Source organism: Triticum dicoccoides, chromosome 2A (assembly GCF_002162155.2).
Source record: "Triticum dicoccoides isolate Atlit2015 ecotype Zavitan chromosome 2A, WEW_v2.0, whole genome shotgun sequence".
Taxonomy (NCBI): Eukaryota; Viridiplantae; Streptophyta; class Magnoliopsida; order Poales; family Poaceae; genus Triticum; species Triticum dicoccoides.
The window spans coordinates 775,444,995-775,455,974 of NC_041382.1; positions in this window are offsets into that span (position 1 = coordinate 775,444,995).

Below are 10,980 nucleotides of genomic sequence, written 5' to 3' on the forward strand. Positions count from 1 at the left end.
AATTCATGCAAACTCAACGGATTTCATCAAAGTTTGAATATAATATAGCATAAATCATTCATACATAGCATGCAAAAAAGTCTAGTAAAACAATAGTTCAAAATTAACAAGATTAACTGGATGTTCAACAAGTTTTTCATGAATGGATTATGTCGTCCCACACATACTGCCCCTTCAGCTTCATACAACAGTGTATGTGCGTAAATGGTCGTTCCTCTATCATGTGGTACATCATGGCAGCGTGTACAGGCTACACAATGGGTAGAGCAACATTCAATGAATGAATGAATCAATTAGCAAGTTCAGCAAGAAGAAGCAAAACATACGGTCTCCTCGGCTCCCACGCGCAATGGTCACCTTGCCACCAACATATCAATCGCGCCACAAAACTTTGTGACGGTAGTTTGGATAGCGCACAATCGATACGATAATGACCTCACATTGTTGAACACATATGCATCAACGACGGGTCAACTCATTAACCCTGCAAAATGTTCCACTCATTTTTTTTCGATAATTGCTTGCAAGCTGTTTCAAATGAAGTAAAGAGTGTGTTGGAGATCACACAAGAGGTATTTGATCCAAAATATTTGGGTCTTCCTGTGCGAGAAGGAATGATGCATAAAGAAAGATTTGAAACACTACAAGCTAACATGAGTACGTAGGAAGCTTGTGGATTGGAGTGAGAGATATATGTTTGTGGGTGACAAAGAAATTTTGATCAAGTCGGTGGCTCAAGTAATGTACAATTTTGTGATGAGTGTCTTTCGTCTACCAGCCTCAGTTTGTGATGATTATTGAACTCGTCTCATGAGACAATATTGATGGGGCGTCGAGAATGGGAAGAAGAAAATGGCTGGGCTTAACTGGGACTGCCTAATTGTAAGGGTGGCATGGGTTTTTGAGATATGAGGGCTTTCAATCAAACACTATTGGCCAAGCAGGCTTGGCGGTTGATTGATACCCCGAGCAACTTATGCGCACGTCTCTTGCGAGCTAAGTACTACCCACTTCCGGTAACTCTTCGGCGGTGTGGAAAGGAACTTTGTATGGTTTGGACCTTGTTAAACAAGGTCTTATATGGCGAGTGGGGGACGGCTCTTTGATTAGAACATGGCGAGATCCGTGGATTCCACGTAGGCCTGACTTTTCGACCAATAACACCGAAGAGGAATTGTCATTTCAATTGGGTAGCGGATTTGGGATGATAATGGCGCTTGGATTATGCAAACGATTAAATGATTATTTTTCGTCAATGGATATACAAGAAATTGTGAAGATCCGACGTTCCCCCGGAACCGGATAGATTTCTTTGCTTGGTTTCCGGAGAAGAGCGACCGCTTCACAGTTAGAAGTGCATACAGATTGGCCACGTCCGCTCATGATGAGGCCTTTGTTGCAGGTGCATCAAGTAGTATACCGAACAGCGAGCGGCCAACTTGGCAATGTATTTGGAATGCATCAGTTCCTCGAAAAATGAAATCATGGCTTGGAAAGCGGCATCCGGTGCACCGGCAACAAACCAAAATAAAGTGCATAGACACTTTTCTACATGACGTACTTTGTCCTCTATGTGGCGTTGAGGAGGAGGGCAATTTCCACGCTCTCATTGCATGCAGTCATGCTGTTATTTTATGGGATTTGATGAGGGAACGGTGGCCTCTTCCGGAAAAGAATGTGTTGATCGACTCAGGTAAAGAATGGCTTCTGAACGTGTTGGCAGTATGCTCAGAGGATGTGCGCGACAAAGTTATTATGTTAATATAGTGTATTTGGCAGCTACGTTCAGATCAGGTGCACAGCAAGAAGGTTCCGCCCCTTGAAATTTAGTGTGATTATCTTGAGAGCTATATGAACTCGATTGACCAGGCCAAGCGGTACACCACAAAGAAGATATTGAAGGGCAAGATGTCGATGGAGTTTTCTTAGCCTAGGACAGTGATGGTTCCCAAGCCGACCCTGCCATGGACGCAACCCCTGGCTGGTTTTGTAGCCCTCTTAGTCGATGGATCTTTTCTCTCTGATGATGGAACGACTGCGACTGGAATGATTCTTAGGAAGTAGGATGGGGGTGTGATCTTTGCTGCACATATATTTTTGTTTAATTGTAATGATGCTTTTGAGGCGGAGATCCACAGTCTCATGCAGGGCATGGTTTTCCTTTGCAACATTCAAACTTGCCAATTATTGCGCAGTCTGATTCTTCCGAGGGTGATGGCCTAGGTCGCTCAATGTATGGTCATCTGGTTGCTGAAATCCAAGCATTGATGGGAAGCAATGAGTTTATTCCACATAAGCTTGGTAGGGAATAAAATAGGATAGCAGATCGATTGACGACATATAATCGAATCGAGTGTAGCACTGTTGTATGGCTACACAGAGGACCCTATGTATAGATGAGCTCTTGCCTCTTGACTGTAACCCTATCATTTTGAAATAAAATTCTTTTCCTCCAAAAAAAAAGGATGCCACTATCAATTCTTAGTTTCTGAATTTTTGTTTTGATAATACTACAATATATTTGAAGCGCCCTGTTTGCATGCGCACTGTTTAACAAAGCTCATCATTTTTTGTGTGTCTGGTCAAAGAATGCACTTGAAATAATTAAGTTATTCTCCCAAGGATATATTTGCAAATGCTTGTACTTACAATAATCGCCAAATCCAATCCGGCCGCAATATCCCTTGAACTCAACCGTCTGCTACTCCGCCGCCCCGAAATTTCATCCATCGTAGTCGCCGATGACGACGCCCGTCGCAGATCTCGGCCAGGACGGGTCCGGTGCCGCCGTCGCTGTCGAGGACTCCGGCCCAGCGGAGAACCCCGCCTCCGTCGTAGATCCCGGCCACGGCCAGGACGCGGCCGACGAGCTCTCCGGCCCAGCGGAGAACGACCCTTGCTTGATGACGCAGCTTCGTCGACGGTGGCTCCTCGCTCTCGTCCAGGCCAACGCGGCGGAGCCTTCAGCGCCTAAGTATAAGTAAACGCCCCGCAAAAAAACTGTTTGAAACTTGAGGGAGCTGGCAAACCCTAATTCAACATCACGGATCCACAAATCTCCAGGCTGGTGCATCAGCCCTTGGCATTATCTTAGCCGACGAGTGGATGAGCCATGTCGCCTACGCCAAGCAAACCGCCGCCGATCAGCCGGTTCCAGCTATGTATGTATAACTGTACCATATACCCATCCCATGGATCGATGTTTCATTGCCAACTATGTACATTTTAGTGTCATCTTTCTACCAATTAATGTGTAATGTTTCAATGTGATCTCTGTTAGGGAACGCATGAACTGGGTAGGGGCGACAAGATATGCAGCCCTTTGTCTCTACAGGTTGTCTCGCCAGACTCCGGAGCTGAATGGGAGGCTGGCATTGCCTGGCTGCCCCAAGATGCAGCATGATGTACTCCCTGCTCTTCTTGGGCAATTTTTCACCTCAATCCTCACTTCCTAGTCGATCGGTCCAGTGTGTCGATTAATTTTCCAATTCATTGTTGCTAGTTTGTCCCCTAGGCGTCACATGAAGAAAAAAGGGCCCCGGGTAAATCCAGCCGCTGTCGCCAGGGTAATCAAGGGGAGGTACACCTTTTTCATCTTCAGATGGATTAAACTCTCCACTGTTTAGCTCCTTCCCAATCTTATGTGTTCCTTTTGACTTTTGCAGCCGGCGCTATATTAGGCGCCTCAAACTGTCAACTTTAGGTATAATTATTATCCCCCTTGTAGCATCTTGTTAAAAACGCTTGAATGTTCAAACTTATGGTTAAGCGATGTAGCTATGTCGCGAGTTCTACTCCATACAGGCGTGGCAGTGAATAACAATGCTCTTTGCCCCCTAATGCGCAGGAACCTTTAAGGCGAAGGAATGGCTCTCCACTCTCATTAGTAAACTACCCTTTGCTCTTGATTTAACCTGCGTTTGTCTAGTTCTCATCTTCTGCATCTAAACGATAATCTATTGCCAACTATCCAAGCAAGACAGTTTTCTAGATTTCAATTATTTGTGAACATCAATAGCTTAGGATTACATATATGTATCTTCTATTGCAACTGATGGATTGGTGTGATCTCCAGATGACAGTTTTCGACATGGTATACCTACAGGGGGCTATTTACTACGGCCAACTGGGAAGGAAGGTAAGCTCACACGCATTTTGACTTCAGCTTACTCACTTTCTACTGTTTTCACATGCTACCTGGGATCATTGTTCTCTCCCTTTGTAATTTTACCAATATTTTGGGCCACACCTGCACATAAATTTTCTCAAGCATTTATTTTCACGTGGGATCTACATTTCAGTTATTTGTGAACATTAATAGCCTAAGATTACATACATGTATATTCTGTCCAACTGATGAACTTGTGTGATCTCCAGATGACAGTTTACGATATGGTATACCTACAGGGGGCTATTTACTACGGCCAAGTGGGAAGGAAGGTAAGCTCACACGCATTTTGACTTCAGCTTACTCACACCCATTCCTCTACCGCTTTGTAACTTTATCAATATTTTGGGCCACACCTGCACATAGATGTTCTCAAGCATTTATTTTCAAGTGGGATCCTTGGAACTGAAACCCTGTTTGGACCCTGCAGATTTCGAATTAACTAACTCTTGCTGCACTGAACCATGATGAACTTCCATGCTTATCGTAACCAGATCTTTGCTCTTGTAGCACCATATTTAATACTCCATCCGTTCCAAAATATAAGTTGTATTTTTTTTTGAGAATTCAAACTTCTCTATGCTTATGCTTGACCAAGTTTATAGAGAAAAATCTTAATATCCATAATCCCAAATCAGTATCATTAAATTCATCATGAAATATATTTGCATATTTTACTTAGCTTGTAATTTTTTCTATAAATTTGGTCAAACAGAGAAGTGTTTGACCTGTGGAAAAATTAATACAGCTTATATTTGGGATGGAGGGAGTATTTGTAATCTTTGTAGTTTTCCACTAGGTATGTTTATTATGCTTTGGACATCTGCATTGGCCCATGTTCCTGTTACCTCACACTGCTACATTATGTGCCAATCCATTGTTTGGTTAGTATGGCCACTGCTTGGCCCTTAGTTGTAAAAAAGTAGGTTTCTAAAGATGTACTCCCTCTGTCCCATGCAGAGAACTGGGGCCGGACAAGAAAAGGGTCGTATAAATGTGCAACTAGAGCTAGGTGACATCATTGCTGAGATATGTTCTCTGATCTTTATGCACGAGAACAAACCGGACCCAATTGTTCATGGAGATCTTAAGAAAGCCAATGAGCATAGTAAGAATGTTGAGCATCGCCCTCAGAATCCAAAAAGTGTCACATTGAAGAACTTCAGAAAGCATATTAGCATGGTGTACAAAATTTGAGTTGATTCCGAGGAGGTCGAAAAGATCACTTGCCTACACAAAACTGGTTTAAGTGAGACCAAACGGTCCTTCCCTAAGCTTGCGAGTTTTGACCATCTCTAAATTATCCCAAATTTGTTTCACGTGGTGGCATGTAGGTCATAGAAAGGATTATCAGAGAATTGCCCTCCTTTGTGTTGGTGGCCCACATGTGACTTGCCACAGTACATGTCCAGCATTTTTTGAAATATGTGTTTTTTTCTAAATGAACATTTTTTGAAACTTCAAAAAATATATGAAAATGTGCTCATCTCGCTATGAGGTACTGAACGAATTCCACTTATGGAAGTTCGTCTTGCTCGTGCACAAATGAAGATTTCTGCTAACCATTCCCCAATACAGTGTTTCCCTTTTTGTTGGCATTCCAGTCTGTGGACTGAGACCACCCACCAGATGCTCAAGCTGTGGTTCTAGGTTAGTACAGAGACACCGGGAGCTCATCCCCAACCTCAGTATCTATTCTGCCATTCAGGAGTGGTTCCAACAGCAGTAATAGTCACCACAGATACCACTTCAGCGTGTCGGTGCCTGGTGTACATCGAGTTGCTGCAGCCGTAATAATCACCACAGACATCCATGCCGCCTGTGGCTTCGATTCTTCTCAGCAAGGTGTGAACAAGTTCTCTCATCGTTCCCGTGTGATCCTAGAGTGTCAAACCTGCTGCAGACAGTTGACATGTCTGCTACATATGTATTCAGTGCCTTAGCAATTTGCAACCGAGATTGCAAAGAAATCCCCCCATTATGTATTCAGTGCCTTAGCAATGGATGGCATCGACGCGGAGGAGGCCGCCGACTACCACCGACAGTACATGTCCATGATGAGTAGCATCATGACGTCGCGCTTTCATCTCCTAGCTACTTTCAACATCCAGCTGCCACCTGCACGAGAGCAACGTCATTGCTGAGATACGTTCTCTGATATTTCTGCACGAGAACAAACCAGACCAAATTGTTCATGGAGATCTTATAAATGCGAACAGGAGCGGCTCGACACGCAGGAGGCCGCCGACTACCGCAGTGTCTGGAGCAGGAGCGGCTCGACGCGGAGGAGGCCGCCGACTACTGCTGTGTCTGGAGCAGGAGCGGATCGACCGGAGGAGGCCGCCGACTACCGCCGTGTCTGGTACCTAGGTTTGTCCGACTACTGCCGTGTTTGGGACCATAGGCATTTGGTTTACACCTAGACTTTTGAACATTGACATTTGTTGGGTCGCGGAGGCGAATTGCGCTTAAATCTTTTGCGACCGAGATTGCAAAGAAATCCCCCAATTATGTATTCAGTGCCTTAGCAATTTACAACCGAGATTGTAAAGAAATCCCCCAATTCTGTATTCAGTGCCTTAGCAATGGATGGCATCGACGCGGAGGAGGCCGCCGACTACCGCCATGTCTGGGACCTAGGTAAACAAGAGTTGCAACAAGTTAAAGCGTGACAAGATGAGGTCACTGATGGGCTTCAGAAAGCCAATGAGCATCCCCAAGCTTAGTATTTGTTCTGCCATTCAGGAATGGATCCAACAGCAGTAATAATCACCACAGATATCACTACAGCGTGTCGGTGCCTGGTGTACATCGAGTTGCTACAACCATAATAATCACCACAGATATCCACGCCGCTTGCGTCTCCGATTCTTCTTAGCAAGGTGCGAATAAGTTCCTCTCGCCGTCCCCGCGCGATCCTGGAGTGCCAAACCTGCTGCAGACAGTTGACGTGTCTGCTGTATATGTATTCAATACATTAGCAATTTGCAGCTGAGATTGTAAAGAAATCCCCCCATTATGTATTCAGTGCCTTAGCAATGGATGGCATCGACGCGGAGGAGGCCGCCGACTACCACCGACAGTACATGTCCACGATAAGCTGCATCATGACGTCGCGCTTTCATCTCCCAGCTACTTTCAACATCCTGCTGCCACCTGCACGAGAGCAACGTCGTTGCTGAGATATGTTCTCTAATCTTTCTGCATGAGAACAAACTAGACCCAGTTGTTCATGGAGATCTTATAAATGCGAATAGGAGCCGCTCGACACGGAGGAGGCCGCCGACTACCGCAGTGTCTGGAGCAGGAGCGGCTCGACGTGGAGGAGGCTGCCGACTACCGCCGTGTCTGGAGCAAGAGCGGATCGACACGGAGGAGGCCGCCGACTGCCGCCGTGTCTGGTACCTAGGTTTGTCGGGCTACCATCGTGTTTGGGACCAGAGGCATTTGGTTTATATCGATACTTTTGAACATTGAGATTTGTTGGGTCGCGGAGGCGAATTGCCCTTATATCTTTTGCGACAGAGATTGCAAAGAAATCCCTCAATTATGTATTCAGTGCCTTAGCAATTTGCAACGAGATTGCAAAGAAATCCCCCAATTTTGTATTCAGTGCCTTAGCAATGGATGGCATCGACGCGGAGTTGGCCGCCGACTACCGCCATGTCTGGGACCTAGGTCAACAAGAGTTGCACCAAGTTAAAGTGCGACAAGATGAGGTCACTGATGGGCTTTAGAAAGCCAATGAGCATGTTCAACAGCAACTGTCCGAATCCAAAAGGCGTCATATTGAGGAACTTCAGAAAGCCAATGAGCATAGTAAGAATGTAGAGCATCAGCTCTCGAAATCAAAAATCGTCACATTGAAGAACTTCAGAAAGCATATTAGCATGGTGTACAAAATTTGTGTTGATTTCGAGGAAGTCGAAAAAAATCACTTGCCTACAAAAACTAGTTTAAGTGAGACCAAACGGTCCTACCCTAAGCTTTCGAGTTTTTGACCATCTCTAAATTATCCCAAATTTGTTTTACGTGGTGTCATGTAGGTCGTAAAAAGGATTATCGGAGAATTGCCCTCTGTTGTGTTGGTGGCCCACATGTGACTTGCTACAGTACATGTCCATGAACCGCCGTCTGAGTGTGCCTGATGTTTTTACCCTCCTCATTCAGGAACACGATGGCTTTCGGGTCGAGCGAGTGCTTGCCATAGTACATGTCCATGATGAGCTGCATCGTGACGTCGCACTTTCATCTCCCAGCTACTTTCAACATCCTGCTGCCACCTGCACCTCTAGCTTTCGGGTTGAGTGAGTGCTTGCCACAGTACATGCCGATGATGAGATGCATCATGACATCGCGCTTGATGCAGAAGAAGTCATCGTATAAATGCGCAGCTAGAGCTAGGTGACATCATTGCTGAGATATGTTCTCTGATCTTTCTGCATGAGAACAAACTAGACACAATTGTTCATGGAGATCTTAAGCCCACCAACATTCTCCTTGAAGCTAACTTAGTCGGCAAAGATAGTGGCTTCAGTATCTCTCATCTATTAAACAAACCTAAGAGCAAAAGCACCAAGCGGTCTGTGGAGGACCCTACATAAATAAACCCAGAATATCTTGCCACTCGGAAGATTACGCCTCACTGTGAGGTACTGAACGAATTCCACTTATGGAAGTTCGTCTTGCTCGTGCACAGATGAAGATTTCTGCTGATCATTCCCCAATTCAATGTTTCCCTTTTTGCCGGTGTTCTAGTCTGTGGACCGAGACCACCCACGAGATGCTCAAGCTGTGGTTCTAGGTTAGTACAAAGACACCGGGAGCTCATCCCCAACCTCAGAATCTGTTCTGCCATTCAGGAGTGGATCCAATAGCAGTAATAATCACCAATAGTATCACTACAGCGTGTCGGTGCCTGGTGTACACTGAGTTGCTGCAGCTGTAATAATCACCACAGATAGCCATGCCGTCTGCGGCTCTGATTCTTCTCAGCAAGGTGCGAATAAGCTCATCTCGCCGTCCCCGCGTGATCCTAGAGTGTCAAACCTTCTGCAGACAGTTGACATGTCTGCTGCATATGTATTCGGTGCCTTAGCAATTTGCAACTGAGATTGCAAAGAAATCCCCCCATTTTGTATCCAGTGCCTTAGCAATGGATGTCATCAACGCGGAGGAGGCCGCCGACTACCACCGACAGTAAATGTCCATGATGAGCTGCATCATGATGTCACGCTTTCATCTACCAGCTACTTTCAACATCCCACCTGCATGAGAGCAACATCATTGCTGAGATATGTTCTTTGATCTTTCTGCACGAGAACAAACCAGACCCAATTGTTCATGGAGATCTTATAAATGCAAACAGGAGCGGCTTGACGCGGAGGAGGCCGCCGACTACCGCAGTGTCTGGAGCAGGAGTGGCTCGACGCGGAGGAGGCCTCCGACTACTGCCGTGTCTGGAGTAGGAGTGGATCGATGCAGAGGAGGCCGCCGACTACCGCCGTGTCTAATACATAGGTTTGTCCGACTACTGCCGTGTTTGGGGCCAGAGGCATTTGGTTTACATCGAGACGTTTGAACATTGAGATTTGTTGGGTCGTGGAGGCGAATTGCCCTTAAATCTTCGGGAATACTAACGCCCACATGTGTGGGCGTTTTGCATCTCGCCCACACGCATGGATCAACGTTGGTTTGAGTTTGCACGAATCTTGGCATGTTTTGCCAGATTTTTATGCCACGTAGGATTGGGCTGGTGTGTGGGCATTCATCCGGTCGCCCACACATTCGTTTCCACACACGGAGGTGCTGGTGTGTCGGCGTTTAGAAGTTCGCCCACACGCCAGTTCTCAACGCACACAGAGGGGCTGGTGTGTGGGCGTTTATCAGTTCGCCCACACGCCCATCTCCTCTGCCACACCTAAAGCTATCAGTTGCCATGTGTTTTGCAGGTTACATGGCAACTGCCCTAGTATGCTTGTAAGCAGATGGCAACTCTCTCTTTACCCGAACATGTTATTTTTACCATGTCTTTTTGTAGTGCTACATGGCAACTGCCTAGTGTTTAGTAGATGGCAACTCCTACAGATACCATCGCACCCACACGCCCGTCTCCTCTCCCACACGCCCGTCTCCTCTCCCACACCAAAAACTGTCAGTTGCCATGTGTTTTGTAGGGTACAAGGCAACTGCCCCTAGTGTGCTTGTAAGCAGATGACAACTCTCTCTTTATCCGAACATGTTATTTTGCCATGTCTTTTTGTAGTGCTACATGGCAACTGCCTAGTGTTAGTAGGTGGCAACTCCTAAAGTTTTCAAATCATGGCAACTGTAGTAGACCAGACAACACATGGCAACAACTGCAGTTGTCCAAAAATGGCATCTGGCATTTGACCTGAGATGGCAATTGTAGTTGAGCAACCATGGCAACTGTAGTTGTCCGACATGGCAACTGTAGTTCAGAAACATGGCAACTGCAGTTAAACGAACATTGAAGATGGTCTGGACCATGGCAACTGCGGGGACGCGTGGTGACTGTCACCCCGGGCATGCGGGACCATGAGGTAGGAGGCCTGACGTACAGACGTGTGGGCGTTATCAATTTTTCCCACACGTAGGCGTGTGGGAGGGACCGCGAGGCAAAAAAGAGAGGTGTGTGGGCATTACTTGTTTGCCCACACGTACGTAGGCGTGTGGGCTAGTTCTGTTAGACACCACATAAAATGTGTGGCCAGACCCCTTAACACACACATGTGTGGGCGTTATCGGCGTCCTAAATCTTTTGCGACCGAGATTGCAAAGAAATCCCCCAA